This window comes from Cupressus sempervirens, chromosome 4 (genome assembly GCF_028749045.1).
Source record: "Cupressus sempervirens isolate cs-2001-9-10 chromosome 4, ASM2874904v1, whole genome shotgun sequence".
Classification (NCBI taxonomy): Eukaryota; Viridiplantae; Streptophyta; class Pinopsida; order Cupressales; family Cupressaceae; genus Cupressus; species Cupressus sempervirens.
The window spans coordinates 750,095,657-750,114,675 of record NC_143121.1 but is presented as its reverse complement, the minus strand read 5'-3'; the positions used below and the strand labels follow the sequence as shown (position 1 = coordinate 750,114,675).

General features: G+C 36.1%; 1 pseudogene; it reads left to right on the top strand.

Moving 5' to 3' along the window:
- The first annotated feature begins 10,630 nt into the window (after window positions 1-10,630).
- On the top strand, window positions 10,631-17,906 carry LOC149563533 (putative inorganic phosphate transporter 1-6; annotated as a pseudogene).
- The last annotated feature ends 1,113 nt before the right edge of the window (window positions 17,907-19,019 follow it).

The window sequence follows — 19,019 nt, the reverse complement described above, 5'->3', positions numbered from 1 at the left end:
TGGTCTGAGAATGAACATACAAGAGGAGATTAGCCTCTTGTCCCTAGATACATTGGGGAAGTGTTTTCAACTTGCTCTTAAAGTTGAAGAGAAGCTGAAGTGGAAGGGTGAGTAGCAAAAAGGAGGGGGAAGTGGAAGGAATGATCAAGGTATGGGAAACTTCAACTATAAAGGACAAGCCCAGAGGTCCCAAGGCAAGTCTAACCCCAAGGAGTAAGTAGGTGACTCAAGTAGCAAAGGAGGCTATGGTGGAAGGGCATCTAATGGAGGAAGGTCTGGTGGATTAGGCAGAGGATCTAGGTTCTTGAGTATGAAGTGCTACAATTGTGGTCAAATGGGGCACCCAAAATATAACTGTCCACAAAGGGTGTCTACTTCTCACAATGGTGAAATGAGGATCACTTATGTGCAAGTAGATAACGTGAGTATGGACTCACCAAAAGTTCACTTGATGATAGAGGTTAAAGGAGAAAGTCTCATGATAAGGAGGACACTTCTTAAGGAACCGGCAAAAGAGGATACCACTCAAAGGAGGGCTTTTTTGGAGTTCAATGCAAGGTGATAATTGATTTGGGTTCCATGGATAATATCATCTCACTTTATGTTGTAAACAAATTGAAGTTGGAGAGACTTCCACATTCTTGTCCATACAAGGTCAATTGGTTGAATAAACGGCAACAAAAGCTTGTGAATGAGCAAGCTTGGGTAGAGTTTAGTATAAGGGGATATAAGGATAAAATATTGTGTCATATCTTGCCCATGGATGCTTGCCACCTCTTGTTGGGTAGACCTTGGCAATTTGACAGGAAGGCATACCGTGATGGTGAGAAGAATTCTTATAGCTTCCAAAAAGATAGAGTGAAATAAAAGCTAAATTTTGAAGGAGAAGAGAAAGGGGTTGGTCAAGTTGGACCAAGTGTGTTGATGGTGGATGAGAAAGAGTTCATTAATACTCTTGAAGAAGAAGATGGAATAGGCTTTGCATTGGTCTTGAAGCCTAAAGAAGATAGGAAGAAGGAATGTAGAACAACATGCCCAAAAGAAGTTGAAGAGTTGTTGAACTAGTACAAGGACATAATTGTCAAAATAATGTCTAAGTCTCTACCACCGATAAGAGACATAAGTCACTAGATTGATCTTATTCTTGGAGTAGTGCTACCCAACAAGGCAGCGTATAAGATGACACTGTAGAAAAATGAAGAGATTGCTAGGCAAATACAAGAGTTTCTTGACAAGGGGTTGGTAAGGAAAAGTCTTAGCCCATGTGCCCTACCCTTAGTTCTTGCTCCAAAGAAGGATGGTAACTGGAGGTTGTGTACCAATTCTAGGGCCATTAATAGGATAACTATAGGATATAGATTTCCTATTCCTATAATAGAAGATTTGTTGGATTTTTTGGTGGGAACTTCATATTTTTCTATAAAAAAATTGAAAAGATGGTATCATAAAATAAAGATATGAGAGGGGGATGAATTGAAGATGACCTTTAAAATTAATGAAGGGTTGTCTAAATGGTTGGTTATGCCATTTGGTTTATCTAATGTTCCTAGTACATTTATGCAACTAATGAATGAAGTTTTGTAGGACTTAATTGGGAAGTTTGTTTTTGTCTACCTTGATGACATGTTGATGTATATTAAGAATAAGGAACAACATTTTCAGCATTTGAGGATGGTTTGCAAAGGCTATAGGAAAAAAAAATGAAGATAAACTTGGAGAAGTGTGACCTTTTGAAATAAGTATATCTCGAATTTGTGATATCCAAGGGAGATTTCAAAATGCATCCATCTAAAGTGGAGGCCATCATTAATTGGACAACACCAAGGGCTATTGGAGAGGTTTAAAGTTTCCATGGCTTGGCCACATTCTACAGGAAGTTCATAAGGAACTTAAGCAACAATTGTGCATCAATTTTACACACCATTAAAGGAGGAGGTAAAATGAAGTTTGAATGGAACAGTGCAACAAATAAGAGTTTTGAGGAACTCAAGAAAAAGGTAGCCAAGTATCCTATTCTTGTTTTATAAAATTTTAATAAAGTTTTTACAATAGAATGTGATTCTAGTGGCTTTGCAATAGGGGTTGTTCTTAGTCAAGAAGGTAGACCTACTGCATTTTTCAGTGAGAAGCTGAATGAGGGAAAGAAGACATATTCTTCTGATGATTTAGAATTGTATGCCATGGTCCAAGCATTAAAAAAATATAGGTATTATTTGCTGCCTAAGGAGTTTATTGTGTCTACTGACAACCATGACCTTAATTTCTTGAATGGATAAGAAAAACTTAACCATAGGCACATGATATGGGTTGAGAGTTTGTAGGTTTATACCTTTATGATTAAGCATAAGAAAGGATAGGCTGATGCACTTAGTAGGAGAGTGCTAACAATGCAAGAAGTACAACTCCAAAGCATGGGTGTAGATGCACTAAAGGGAATGTATGTGGAAGATGGAGATTTCAGGAAGCATATGAGGTTTGCACTAAGTTCGAAGATAGTTTTCGTTCTAATTTTTTTGAATTCATTATGCAAGATGGATTGTTATTTAAGGGTAGCTAACTATGTATTCCCAAATGCTCTTTGTGGGAAAATGTCATTAAAGAGAAACATTGTGGAGGTCTTCGTGGTCATTTTGGACTCAACAAGACATTGGAGTTAGTGCAAATATTTTATTATAGTTAGTGCAAATATTTTATTATTGGCCCAAGATACAAATAGATATCAAGAAGTTTGTGGAAGGTTGTCTTGTATGTCAAAGGGAAAAGGGATTCTCAACCAATGCTGGACTATATCAACCCTTACCCATACTGAATAGACCTTGGGAGTGTTTGAGTTGCCAACGAAAAAGACATGTTATGATAGAATATTTGTGGTTGTTGATAGATTTAGCAAAATAGCTCACTTTATTCCATGTAAAACCACTAATGATGCTAGTTATATTTGTAGGGTTATTCTTTAAAGAAATAGTTTGTATTCATGGTTTTCTATTGACCATTGTATCCAACAAGGACAAAATGTTTGTAAGTCACTTCTAGAGGATCTTATGGAAGAAATTGGGCACCAATTTGTCTTTCAATTCAGCCTATCATCCTCAAATGGATGGGAAAACTGAGGTGATCAATAGATAGTTGGGAAACCTTTTGATATGTTTGACACGGGAACATGGAGGTAGTTGGGATGCCATCATACCTCAAGAAAATTTTGCATATTATGACTTAGTGAATTGTAGCACTCGCATGAGTCCTGGACATTGCCCCACTACTAGTTAGGTGTCCATAGCCCCGACGGAGTTATTTCTGTAAAACCAACAGAGATTGCTCCACTTCTGGAAAATTATTCTTTTGAACACCCATGGAGATTTCTACATATCCCCAAAGCCAATCTTATTATTTCATCTTTTATTTTTTTTTTTATTCCTTTTGAATTGGTATTTCATTTCTCTCTTTTCTCTTGGCTTGTAAGCAATGAAGCTTACCATGGGTTTAGGAGTTACAGTGGCGCTGAAGCAAGATTTTAAAATTTTTAGAAGTTATGATCTTTCCCAAAGACACATAAATGGACGTATAGCAATAGTTAAGAGTGTTAAATATGTGGTAACCTCAGAGTTTATGTGTCAAGACACAATGTATGATTAACCTTCCAAGTCAAGTATGTTTTCTAACCCACTGAAAATATATGAAGGATGGCCAAGATTCTAATGCTCTTCATAACAATTATCCAAGAAATGAAATAAACAAAACTTGGTGAAATCTTCAGATGAAGTAACCAAATCACTACACCACTCCACTTGCAAGAGAGATTCTCACATCTATGAGCCACCTAGCAAAAGCCAAAACCAAAGCAAAAACCAAACCACCTGAGGAAGACAACTCAAGAAAAAAGAAAACACAACCAACAAGGGAAAGAAACCTATATTACGCAAAGCCAAAACTCCTGACCAGGAGAGGGGAGACAAACCAAAACCCCCACCTCACTAAAAGAAAAGAAAAAAGAAAAACACACCACAAAGGAAAACCTAAACTAACTATGTACAATTTAGGCTTCACAAATAAAACTTAAGGGCAAAAATAATTCTTGAGGAATTGCCCATTGATGGGCAATTGGACTTCCTTTTCTATTAGAGTCTTAAGCTTCAATGCATTATCTCCCAAAATTTTAGAAATTTGATAAGGATTTTTCCACAGATTATCAAACTTGTCATGTCCACCTTTCTTTTCATGTGTCTTATCCCAGCGAAGTACTAGATCTAAAATTCAAAATTCTTTAACCTTTGCCATTTTGTCAAACCATCTCTTAACAACTCCTTGATGTTTAGCAAACTTTTCCAATGCTTCATCTCTTTTATTTTCCAAGAGCAATAATTGAGTCAAACGTCTTTGCACTCTATCTTCTCCTTCCATAAAATCTTGTATGAATTGTAGTGTTGGAATCCTCAATTGGATAGGGAAAATTGGATCTTTTCCATAGACCAAATGATATGGAGATGTCCCCAAGGAACTATTTATTCTAATCTTGTCTGCCCAAAGAGTGAATCTCAGCTGTGTATGCCAATCTCTAGGATTATTGTCTAATAACTTCTTCATTGCACTCAATAGATTTTTGTTTGTTGATTCTAAAAATCCATTCCATTGTGGATAGTAGTTTGATGAAAAGTTTAGTGTTATCCCATAGTCAAATGCCCAGTTTGAGAACTTCAAGGATCTAAATGCTGGCCCATTATCACATACAAATGCATGGGGACATCCAAACTTGGTAATGATGTTTTCTTCAAGAAATTTGATAACAACCTCTATTGTACAATTTTTTAGTGATTAAGCCTCAGTCCATCTAGTGCAATAGTCTATAGCAGTCAGGATATACTAGTGGTGTCCTGAAGATGGTGGATTGATGGGACCAATGAAATCTAATCCCCAGTTTGCAAATTGTTTTACTTCAATAATAGGTTGTAATGGCATAGCAAGATTTCTTTCATGTGTCACAACTATCTGACATGTGTGACAAGTCTTCATGTGTTAATAAGTGTCTTTAAAAAAGGTTGGCCAATAACACCCTGCTCTTGATATTTGATGAGCCATAGCCAAACCACTTCCATGACTGGTTCTATATTTACTATGAAAATGATTGATGGTGCGTCTAGCCTCCTCCTTTCAACCACATCTTAAATAAACCCCATCATGATTCTTTCTATATAGCATAGATCCTTGAAGCATAAAATTTTGACTCTTCATTCTCAATGAACACTTTTGAATAGAATTCAAGTGTGATGGAGACTTATTGTTTAGCAAATAATGAACAATATCATCATACAATTCATCCAGGGATACTTCTTCTAACACATATACTTGGTGTACTAACCCAAGACCAATTGTAGACAAGGTTTCAGCTAGAGCTTGTCCTCATACTAACTTCATTAGTTGTATCTCCATGTCATATTCTTTAATAACTACCATCCACTTTCCTCTTCTTTCTCCCAACTCATTCTGCATTAGCAAAGTCTTTACTATTGCATTAGGAACTATCGCATAAACCTTGCTTCTTAAGATGTAATTTCAAAATTTCTTTATTGCTTTTACTAAAGCATAAGCTTGTTTTTCAACATTTGGATATCTCAATTCTGCATCTTTCAAGGGTGAACTCATGATGCAATAGGATTTTCATCCTGATCATTTACCTTTGGGGTAAGCATAGCTACAAAAGTGTGTTCTGAGGCAAAATAATATATATATATAAGGGCTTGGTGTAATCTGAACTCAACAAAATAGGAGCATCTATGATTGCTTGCTTGATTTCTTTGAATGCCTTTCTTGTTGTAGGTGTCCAATCTATCCTTGCTCCTTTCTTTAACATGTCATTTAATGGCCTTACTATATCTAGAAATCTAGTTATGAACTTCCTTACGGAGTTAATTTTCCCAAAGAATGACTTTAATTCTTTCTGACTAGCTGGCAATCCTCTCTTTGATATTGCCTCGATGCACTCAGGATCAATTGAGATTCCTCATTTTGATATTAAATGTCCTAACAATTTTGCTATAGTGACAACAAACATGCATTTCTTTGGATTCAAGGAAATCCCATATCTTCTACATCTTTTGATGATTCTCCTCAAATCACTAATGTGATCTTCCCTACGTCGAGAGAATACTATGAGATCATCCATGTAAATGATGATGCACTTCTTTACCAAATCTCTGAAAGCATAATCCATGGCCCTTTGAAAAGTGGCTCCTACATTGATCAAACCGAAAGGCATTCTTCTATAAGCAAATGTACCCCATTTAGTTGTGAATGCAGTCTTTAGTCTATCTTCTTCTTCTACCATCACTTGGTTATATCCAGAATAACCATCTAAAAATGACATCATTTCAGAACTGTTAACAACTTGTATTACTTCATCCAATGATGGCACTAGATAATTATCCTTCTCTGAAGCTCTATTGAGATTCCTGAAATCCATGCACAACATTATCTCTACATTACTCTTTCTGAGAGGGACAAGGTTGGCGACCCACGTTGAGTGTCGAACTGGGAATATAATTCTTGCTAACAATAACTTCTTCACTTCTTGATGTATTAGTGGTTCTAACAATGGATTTATTGGTCTCTGCGTTTGTCTAAATGGCTTACTGTTTGGCTTTAATGGAATAGTATGTGTAATGAGAGATGTATCATATGTCTTCAGATCTTCATATCCCCAAGCAATCACGTTAGGTAATTCCTTCATAAGCTTCAATACTTCCTCCTTTTCCCTAGGGGTACAAACTTTCCCAATGAATATATTCTTGACATTTTCTCTCGTTCTCAAGTTTACCTTTTCACATTCCCCTCCTTTAGTACTTTGGTACTTGAGGGAACTTAGTATGTTTGCATCAAAAATTCTCTCTAGTTCAATCATTTCTTTTGGAATGGTATTTGTTCTTAAATTCACAATCTCATTGATTTCAAATTGAGCTTGTTGCTATTCTCCTTCATCTATGACCTGTGCTTCAAATACCCTTGAGCTTGTCAGAAAATCAAGAATATGCTTATCATCTTTAAACATTTGAAAATTTGTGATGTTTTCAGGAACTGATGGTACTAAAGTTAGCTCAACCATGAATTTCTTCACACAATCCATAGCGAATGGTTCCAATGAACTTGTAGATTGACCTAAAGAGTTTGCTATTGGATTTCTTGTTTGACTTATCCTTTTAATATTGAAAGCATCAAAGCTTTCGATTAGGTCCCAAACTCTATTGCAATAATGACCCAATATTTTATCATGGCATGTATATTTTTTGCATACCTATCCAATCACTATGTCTGAATCTCCACATACATGTCAGATTTTAGCACCCTTTTGGATAGCGAGGAGCAATCCAATGACCAATGATTCATACTCGGCCACATTATTAGTACAAGGGAATTGCAACCTATGTGCTACCAAATATGTTTCTCCACTTGGGCTAATGAGTTCAACACCAGCTCCACTACTTTTCTTTGATTTGGATCTATCAAAGGATAGGGTCCACACTTGATCATTTTCATATTCCATGGGTGATTTTACCTTTGAATCCTTGGATTCTTTTTGATGTTCTTCTTGTCCTATTTCACCTTCTTGAATTATTTCCTATTGCGAGTCTAAAATTTTCATACAGGATGGATTCACTTTGACCACATTTTCTACTATCCATGCTTGTGGAACCATTTTGGAAACTTGTGTAGTTTCTTCTTTGCACATGGGGCATGATATCTTAGAATGAAAAGCATTATGTGCTCTACACCAGTTTGGTAACAAATAATTTTGAGTGGACAAAATTCCTAAAATTCTCAAACATTCCTTCATTCAGTGATGGTTCTGAATCATTCATAAATGGTACCTTAGTGAAAGTTGGAGTCACATCAAGACATCCCCCTTGATTACATAACCTTGCAACATTAAAGCCTCTCCAGTTTTGGGGGCATGTGATCCCAAAGCAATTTCTATAAATAGGATCTCATTACATTCACCATACTCAGTGATCAACAATCAGAGCCTCAGAGTGCTCTCTATCCTTATCTAATTAGGAATTCCCTTCCATGGGAGCCACATGTGTGAAAAGTTCGTTGCAATATAACCATTCAATTTCCTTGCCTAATCTCTACTAAGAAGCATGCCATACCCTTCAGGACTATCCACAATAGATATGTCAATATAACTTTGAACACGTGGATCATAGGCTAATTGCATGTGAATATTATTTAACTCTCCCACGATTGGAACTTTAGTTTTATTCAATTGTGTAACCTTCTTGTCAGTCTGAAGTGGAATCAATCCCAACTTTCTACATATGTCCAATGGCATTACATTGCTTGATGCACCAGAGTCAATTAAACAATTATGTAACATTTTCCCAAAAATTCTTACAGATACGACGAAAGGTGGAGGTTCCTCCTTCCCTTGATAAAAAACCATTGGCTTCTACCCTTTTGAGTCAAATATCTCATTATTATGTATAGAATTTCTCCCATTTTGTGTTGTAACAAAATTTTCTACTATAAGAGAGTTATCTCTGATCATTTCCTGGTGGTGGATTTTCTAAGAATATTTGTCCATTTGATGTAACCTTCTAATCATCTTGAGATTTTGCATCATTCTAGTGAAACTTGAAGGATTATGAGCAAGCTTAGATGCATATGCTGGTACATCATCTGCAACATTGGTGTTTTGTGCAAAATTGTATTGTTGGACATTGGATACCCCTCTTGGAGGATGTGATACATTTTGAGAAACAATCTTCGTGGGGGTTTCATTGAAGCTTTCCAATAATGTATCTCTAATTTCTGAATTTTTCATCAATTCATATAGTGGAAGACTCACTTTAATTTTTTTGAATTCCTCTAATATATAAGAACTAAATCTTTTCAATTCCTCTCTTAGAGGACTTCCTTTCTATTTTTGTCCTAGATTTTCACATTGCCTTTGTTCTCCTTGAGAGCTTGTTAGTTGTCGATATTCAGGGGAGTCTCTAAGAGGATTAGGATTATTGTTCGCACTGGGATGAGGAGGAGTTGAAAAGTTATTTGGAGGAACTGATGATGTTAATGGGTCATGGTTCCTATAATTTTTTTGATATGTCTTTATTGGAGTATTACCAGATGTTTGTTGAAAGCCTTGCACTTCACTTTTCCCTTCCACCAAGATACTATTATATAGAGGAGGGAATAAAAATCCATCCTTATGTAGTGATTCATTCTGGGATACTGGTGGAGGTTGATTTTCTTATGGGACTTGATAACATGGCATCTCTACATGACCATTTGCTAAAGCTGGTGGGAATTTCTGATTAGCTTGTATTGGCATGTAGTCTTGAGAATTGGGAGGAGGAAACTTAAAATCATCAAAAACCAATGCTTGGTCATATCTTGGTGTGGGTACCATCTCATATCCTGTAGGAGGAGAATTCTCATATGTGGTATTGTTCCTCACTTCTCCCTTGAAAATATCTACTGCTCTTTGAAATTTGTGACACTATAATTCAGAATGTTGACTAGTCTCATGTAATCTACACCATCCAGATAGTGCAGCTTTTAGTAAGAAAACTTTATCAGTTGGGTGATTCTCAAATGGAGGATTACCAAATGGTGACGGTACAACCCCATTATTTGGATTAGTGTTCCATGATCTTCTTTGATGACCTTTGTTATTATTACGATATCCTTGATTACTTTCATTGAATCCTTGATTGTATCCTTGATTACTATTGTGATGTGGAGCGGGATTGCCTTGATAACCTCGGTTGCTACCTTGATATGACTAATAATTCCTCTGTGCATTCTGCAACTAATTATTTTGATTTCTAAGGTAAGTGAGCTCAGTGGACAACTTTTTCACTTGTTTAATCAAATCTCTCATATCATCTTTTTCCTCTTGGGTCCTTGTAGAATTTATCGTGTTCTGGAGATAAATTAGCTATGTGGGCATTTCCTGTGGCATAGGTTCCCTAGGATGCAACACCAACTGGTTTGAAGGGGCAAGAATTGGATTGATAGTCAGAGCATAATTCAAAGCTCCTTGATTCAATGTATTTGCATTTCCAAAATAGTTGGGTGGTCCATTTGTAGTTTTCGGTGATTGTAAACTAACTTTCTCCACCTTAGCATATGCTTGGATCAAACTTGTAGGATCCGGATGAGTTTTTTTGAAAAAACATAGACATGAAACAGTCTAGGGCTGCATAGTAGATAGGTCATGCTACATCATCTCCTATGTGATATGGATCATGCAATCTTGAATAAGCCCTTTGAAATCAGTTATTGAAAGCACCAATTGATTCATGTTCTTGTCTCCTTATCTCGATAAACTACCTATACAATTTTGCAGGGGTGATAGGCAATCTAAACTTCCCAAGGAATGTATCCTTCAATTGTTGCCAAGTTTGTATTGAATTTGAAGGTAGGTTGATATACTAGTAAAATGCTTCATCAACCAATGAATAAGGGAATAGTCTACATGCAACATCCTCATCTTGCACATTTCTATTCTGGAGGATATCTTCAAAAAAATTAATGTGTTCATTAGCAGTGCGGTTCACATCATTTATAAAGAATTTAGAAAAAAGGTGTTCAAGATTCTTCAGCATATTGTTGTATGTGACAAACGTTGCAAGGGGTGATGTATTCTGCGAACACCATTGATGGGCCATCACTAGAACTTGTTGTTGGACAGTTGCAGGTTAAACAACTTGTACAGGTATTTGCACAAATAACTGTTGAATTTGTGTGGCTCTTGGTGGAACTCCTCCTGGGATTGAACCTTGTGCTTGATGTTGAGGTGGTGGAGTTTGGAATATCCTTGTGAGATCAGCTACACTTGGTGAATTCTGGCTTGTAGATGCTTCTTTATTTCCTCACCTAGGCTTTGGATCAAAACTCAACTCTTGTAATTCGTGTGCTTCCAAGGTGAATCTCTAGGATCTTCGATGTACCTTGGGTGAGGATGAATTAATGTTCTCCAGTATGTGAAATTGCTATAAAATCTTTTAGTCAAGCCCTCCTTCTAGCGCTAGTTTCTGTTCATGTGTGTTTTATGACTCACCAAATAGTAGAACAAAATACCAAAATATCTTATCCTCTCTTGAATAAAGTCTTGTGTATGCTAAGATTGCTAGAAGATCATACAATGACTTCAAGGTTCCTTTAATGCCAAGTCTTGACTATGGATCAGATCGGTGGTTGATGTGATTTTCTAATGATCACAAGGGGCCTTACGTGTTTATTTAGATTCATTTCAAGTCATACTGGATGTGGGAGCTATCTTAAGATTTTGGAATGAAGTACTTTTTGGAATTTTCACAAAATATGCAAAAATTAAATAAGATGGGGTTCAGGAATTCTATTCTAATCCTAAGGGTAGTGATAACAACAAATAGTACTCTAGTGGACAAATTCCTCAATTTACCAAATTTTGGTTTGCCAAGCTATACTACAACTAAGCATGAATTGGTGCAATCTTCAAGGGTTATGCCAAAGATTTTCATATCATTGCATACACCATCATAAAGAACAATGTATACGAATGATAGAAGTTAAGCATATGCATGAAAGGGGTTCAGGCTAACTTTGTATGATGAATTAGAATCACTAAAATGTCAAAAGTATGAACCAAAGGAACTCATCAATACACCATCATATTCTTCATTGCAATCACCACACATTAACTAGGCTAAACTTAATCTAATTGAATAAATTTAGGAGAATAATCAAGCACTAAGACACATCAAGTATTCACCAAAATCCAATGAAAACTTTATTATCTTAGTAGCTCATAACAACAATCTCATAAAAATCTCCCTTTACAAATGAGAAATGAGGCCTTTATATAGGTCCTCGATTACAACGGGTGGACCAGATGATCATAATAACTAATGGCCAAGACTGTGCCACATAAGCCCTAATTAGGTTTAGGGCAAAGGAAAGGAATCTACATTAATGCCACAAGGAATCCACTACTATAGTGGGTAATAAATGCCCACTCTACATGCTTGTTTAGGAAGGAGTGGGGTGTAATAAATTATCCCTAAGAACATCCACTATGCATTTAATGCATCTATCCTTGATTTTTTTGCCTAAAGTATTGAAATCGATCTAACACTATTTCTAACTCCTGTGTACTGATGCTTGGTGCAGATTCTTGCTTGAATTCTAGAACAGCAATTGCTCTTTCCACTTTTCCCAAGCTTTCATCCCAATCTGGTAGTAAGTCCTTAGTAGTGTGCATTGTATTTGAGAAGATGGAAAAGTTCTCAAAATCATCTCTTCCATATACATTTAGTTGAAAGAATTCCTCTAACTTGACTTTCAGATTATCAATTGTCATTTCTTCTTCCACCAATCTCTATGATAACAAGGAAGCAACTGCATTTGATATTCCTTGCTTGATGTTATCAACACTCTTCTCTCATCGACTGAATTCCCTAGTAAAGCTTTCAAACATTTCTTTAGCCATAATCACTACACTATACCATCAAATAAAATCATAGACATCCCCCTTGCTGATAACTTGACCATCAATGAATTCTTGCTTTGGGGTCTCCATCAAATTCTGAATGTCATCAAATTCTGAATGTCGGCAATCACCTCTTCTTGGTAAATATTCTCATCCACCCATGACTCTTCCATGCACTGGATCCTAGAGATTGCAGCCAATGCCCTATTGTGCACTTGCACTAATTGTTCTGCATTTTTGAACGCTACCTCCTGAATTCCTTCAATCCAAATCTTTGCACCCAGAGCAATCTGCATGATTCTATCAATATCACCTACCACTTCATTGGAAACACCTATTGGAGGGACAAATGATGGACCTTCCTCTCTTACTGGATGAGGCAAGTTATTGATGTATTGACATAAGGCCCAAATTTTTCTTTTTTTCTTTTCATACCCTTCTTCTACTTTCTTAAGCCTATCCTTCAAAGCTTGTGTGGAGTCATCAAATTCTTCCAATATTTTCTCTTGGGAGGCCCAACCAAGATTTACTTCCATAACATGATATTCATCTAGAGCAATCTAATTTTTTCCTTTGTCAATTGTGGGAGTCGCAATCTGCAAGATTCTAGATCCTGATTCTCCTCTGACGAATTTAGTATATCTTCTTGCTTTCTCTTGTTCTTCTGATTGGTTTGATCGGTCCAAAATTTCTTGTAATTCAATTTCTGGATCAACCTCCCTTTGTTGACACAATTGAATTCATTCCCTCAACCATTTTGGAATGGGTATACTTTGGTCCCCCAGAATTACCAATTGTTCTTTCCTTTGGACTACTCGAATGTCAATCTCCTCTTCACCTCCTGGACTATCCATTGTAAATTCAGGAACTATGGCCTCAGTAATTGGAAGATGTATTGCTACTCCTGGAGTTTCTTCCTCTAGTGGACCATCTTCGTCATTAATCATTTTTTTCTTTAAGATTGTAGCGAGATTTTCCTCTGTAGAAATATCTTGATCTCTCCCTCTTTCTTGCATGGACTTTTCATAGGCATTTATACTCAGCCTATCATGAATTGGCCTATCCAAATTCTCTTCTTGCTCAAATCTCCTTATACTTGTCCCTACATCCTGTCTTTCAAATGTTTCTATCTCTTGGACACTTGTAGTTTGACTCGGAGAAGAGGGAGCATATCCACGTTTTTGCTTCTTATTTTGAGGTTCCTGGATGACTTCCTCAATCCTAGGATGCTTTTCTTGAGGTACCTCTTTCCCTTTCTTGGTTCCTACATCTTCAGATGGAGTTCCTCTTTCCTCAACAGTCCCTTTAGATATTTGTCTTGATCTTTCATCCCTAAGTGGACTATGACCAAGCAACCTATATGTGAATCCATTAGCTGGTGCAACTAATTTTTGAAGCTTACGCTCAATCCACCACTTTGTAAAATCTAATACTAGTTTTGAAATAGCTGTGAGCTCTGTAATTTCTTTCTTCTTCCAATCATATGGTTGAGCTATCATTTTTAGATTGAATCCCTTTTGCATCACATTTGGGTCCTCCTCCATTTGATCAGGAACCTTGAATATGTTGCATGTTCTAATAATGTTCAATGATAGTCTTGAATGCAACCTTTTTCCAAACTCATTCTCATCTGCTGCATTTTCCCAAAAGTCTTCAAGGTGAACCTTGTGTTGGTACTTTGATCCTCCTACTGATGAAATCTTGTTGTAAGGATCAAAATCATTCCTTTTTGGATAAAGTGGAAGGCGAAAGAAGTGGAGCTCATCTGATGATCTTTCTACAGCTTTTAGACATGGGCATATCTCAATTTTTCCTTCTCCTATGGAAATTGGAAACTGCAATCCCAACTTCTTCTTCCCTTTTTGAATCTTGTCATAAGCTGTAAGTTGTCGAGTAAACTCTAACAAGACCATCTTATCTGTTGGGTACCTGGGAAGTTTGTATGGCTCCCTGGAGAATCCTTGAACTCGAATGTATGAAAAGGTGGGAAACTAAATGAACCAAGCACCATATTCCTCGACCAATTTCATTACACCCATTGACATTCTTATATGTGGCCTCTTTTGTAATGTTCTTACTATGTGCATGGAAAATATATCATTAACCCTCACGCAATCATCCTTTGAATACAAATGCAACTATGGGTAACATTCATGGACTTTGAGGTGTTGGGTTCTGCTTCCAATTGGTCCTTTGTATCGTAGTCCATCATAATTTGTCCTCCATGCTAGCATGTAGATGACATAGGAGCCCATGTAAAATTTCCTTGTATTCTCTAGATTCATCAATTGTTCATTTAGATTATCACTTATGAGCCCAACCCAATCTATTTTGTTGCCTTCCTCCATCACCTGCTCAACAAAATACCACATCCAAGATTCAAACCTATAAGAATAAGGCATGTCAAATATGCGACTAAACATCATGACCATGTCACTATATTCCCTTTGCAAGTCAAGCCATACTATTTCCTTAGGAATCTTGGAATGATGTGATCTATTCTTTTTCAACCATCTCTTGTTGATTATTTCTTTACAGAAATCGATTCCAAACGTGTAGATTCTCAGTGCTTGCTCCTGTTTCTTTGTGACCATCCTTGGTTGAGAAGGAATTCCAAACACTTCAGAAATGGATGCCAAAGAAAAATCTGCCAGAACATTTCATTTAGAATCTCTGATGGTTCTATCTCTAGGACTGTAGTGTTTGGTACATTCCACAATCAACTCTAGATGTTGAAAAGAAGGAGGGAAACTAGCTGTAGTGAAAATTCCACTTCTCACAATTTTGGTGGCTAGGTGTGTCAGGTGATAGTCACTATACCTAAGCATTCTCCAGTTAAAATCTTTCAAATCAAGGCCGCCAAGAGTTGTATCTCCGATTTCTGTCCACTTTGATACAATTTTGGATTTAGGATAGAATCCTCTCATTTCATTCTTTATTAGTTGTCCTCGCATTTCTCTTGTTCCCCTTGGCTCTACCATTCTCCTTTCCTGCAAAATAGAAAATGTATCCACATAAGACTATGCAAGGAAAGTATTAAAACAAATAGATACAACTTGTCCATAAGACAATGATTTTGGATTTGCGCCAAACTTTCCATACTCCTTTCAAGATTCACTTTTCAATACTTTTGAGAGAAATATGCAATTTTCACAACTCACTACAAAAAGAATTCCTTTCTGATAGGATTCAAAATCTTCTATTGTGAATTCTCAAAAAACTCCTCAAATATTTCAAAAAATTTCTCAAAAATTTGCTTCCTTGAACTCCTTGAATCTCACTCCTATTCTCAATTTGCTTTTCAAATTTTTGCGTGAGCCTGAATGAATGAGAGGATCTTATATAAATCATCCTTCAAAAAAGATGCCTTTAAAGTTGTAGACTAAAATTAGGCAGTTGCTTTACTTAGGCATCAAGGTTTCCATCTTTTGTGCCACTTGTCACTTTTTGCTATTTGTATCAAAAAGTTGCTATTTTGATGCTCTTAGCTTCATGATGAAGCTAAGTATTTCTTTATCCCATTTTGATTTTGATTTTATTTCTTTTTTCTCTTATTAATTAAATATCAATTAAAATCAATATTTAATTAATTTCCATGTTTTAATGAAAAATCAAATTTTTTTTGCAACTTCTCTCCAATATTTATTTTTGGATTTATTATTAAACAACCAAATTAAATATCAGTAAAACTAATATTTAATTTTGTAAATCCAAAAAAAAAAAAAATCCTTTTGAAAGAAAATCAATTTTTTTCTTTTCTCTGAATCCAACTTTTCATTTCATAAGGAATTTCATTCTTTTCCTCAAATTTCAGATTTTTCTCAAAATTTTCTAATATTCCCACTTTTCAGTATTCCTGCTTTTCACTCTCCAATATCTTTGTGCGTTTTGGATTTCACACTTTCCATGTGATTCTAGGACAATAGGATCATTCACTAGAGGAACAAACCAAGACAACCAACACACTAAATCATGCTTTGCAGATGGCAAGATATCAAAGATTTTGAGAACAAAATAAACTTAGCAAGTAGCATTTCTATTGCGGCTCTTGTTTTAGAAACACATTCCGCATATTATTTGTGACTCCTATTTCAACTATATATATTGAGAAAAGTAACCAAGGACAAATCTTGCACAATGAAGAGCACAATTCTTGTTGCCTTTTATGGTTTTAAAGATTCTGCAGACAGCCAAACAAATAACGGAGTAACTTATGATGTATTGATGCATAAGCGTGCATCAATGAGAACACAGATAAATTAGTGCATGTTCAACTATTGACAATTCAACAACTGGCACCGTGAGTTTCCAATTTTGCTGACAATATGCTAGGAAAATGTATACATGATCTAGGCAGGGACAAGCACAATATGATATTAGTTGTTCTTTTACATCACCACTAATTCCCACAAGAGCAAATGTTATCCTTGAAACAATGGAAGTGGTTAGTGCCTCTCACAATTATTTCTCTACCAAACTAAAATTTCACTCCATGATTCGTGGGATCGGACCTTTTTCAGAATGGAGGATTTTTTCATTTCTGAAATGTTTCCATGACTCCTGCTGACTTGCGCTCCACGGATTATGGAAAGCGGGATTTTTATGGAATGAAGGATTTTATCCTCTCCACAATATCCTTCACTGCCTTAAAACTGTGCTCCATGATTTGCGAGTCGGGATTTTTCTAAACTGGCGGATTTTGTCCTTCTCCAACATTCCATGACTATCTTAAAATCCCGCTGCAGAGAGAGTTAAAGGCAAAGTTTTAAAACCATTCAAGATTTCATCCAGTTTGACCATTCCTAGCAGACGGCTGACTTGCGCTCCGCACAAAAAGGAAACAGCTGGCAAATTAAAACAGAAGGGGGTCCCAGGCTTGGGCGTGTTGTGATTGATGGTCACAACAGGGAGTATCCTCTATTTGCAACAATCATGGTAGAGTACACGAATACCAGAACCAGAGGAGATTTCATCATGGCAGTATTTGGCATGCAAGGGCTTGGTATTCTGATGAGCAGTATTGTGGCTATCATTGTGTCGAAGAGTATGAAGTCTTTGGCAGGCGATGTGCCGTCGTTTAGGTAGAAGGACATGGTTTGGAGGATTATCTTGATGCTTGGAGCCGTTCCTGCCGGTTTTACATATTACTGGCGGATGAAAATGCCTAAAACCACCCGGTATACCACTTTGGTTGCCATAAGATGAATTGGATGTTCTCACCATGGAAATTTGGTCCCCGCAGTTTGGATAGTTTTCAATGGATTTTGTGAAGTGGCATGGGTTAGAATTGCTTGGCACGACGACCGGTTGGTTCTTCGTGGATATTTCATTCTATAGTGCTAATCTATTTCAGGATGATATTTATAACAATATCAAGTGGTTAAAATGTGTTTATGATAAAGCATTTTCAAGCATCCTTGTCATAATCTATGATATTATGTAATCAAGGTATGCATGATATTATGATAATAATAATAATAATATCCTAATTGATGATCAAGCAATGTTCTAGATAATCAAAACACTCAAAGCTATGAAATGGAAATGTAATAAAATTATACATGTTTGACTTAGAATAGAGAGGGTAAATGTAGTAAGACTTAATCACAACCAAAATCTCTTCCATAAAGCACTAAGATATGAATAAGACAAAAAATTTTATGCTTTACTAACTTTTCTTAAAGAGATTGAACCAGCCTAGGTTCTATCGTTCTATTTAGTAGAGGATGGGTTAATTGATTCAGATAGTGGTTAAAATTGTCTAGCTTTGGTATTAGTAGCCTCCAAACTACTATTCATCCAAACTTCAGTTCAAACTATTAGAACTATGTTTTAGTAATTTCTGCCTCAAACTAATTAGTTCTCTTGTACTCACAACTTGAGATATATGTCTATGTTTACATTTATATAAGTGCAAATTGAGGGAAAATTTATTTCATCTATATGAATACTTTCTTTGAAACTTTATTTTCGTGCTTCTAACTCTATGAAATCAAAGTAACTAACAAATAAAGACTCTTTTATGAAGTACTATCAAAAGCTAATTACATAGCAAAAAAAATCATAACACCTTACTGAAAACATGTAAAAAAAAATCACAATTCAATACATAAAATAAATTTATTGTTAACATTAAATATTACATAAACATCGCCATTTAAAAATATTACCAATGATTATTAGTCCCTGCCGCCATAGGTGGGGACTAATGTTTTCACATCACTTTGGCATTAAAACTTGCCTCAGGATTTCGGCGAACGCTGAAACAGTCCCACCAAATTCCATTTTGTTTGCTTGTTTTGATTTTCCATCATATTTTCTTTGAATTTCTTAGGGTTTCCAATGGTTATATTGTTTTTTTCCAATAGTCTTTTATTTTTAGTTAGCATAAAATTCAATCATAAAAATAAGCTTGCGTTCTAGTGGTCCTGTGCATAGCCTACAATACGTGCCGCTTTGCATGTTTCCCTGACATTACTTTTTTAATCTCAATCTCCTTTTTCCATGGCCTCTGCTTATTTTCTTCAAATGGTTGACATTGCTTTGGCACTACATG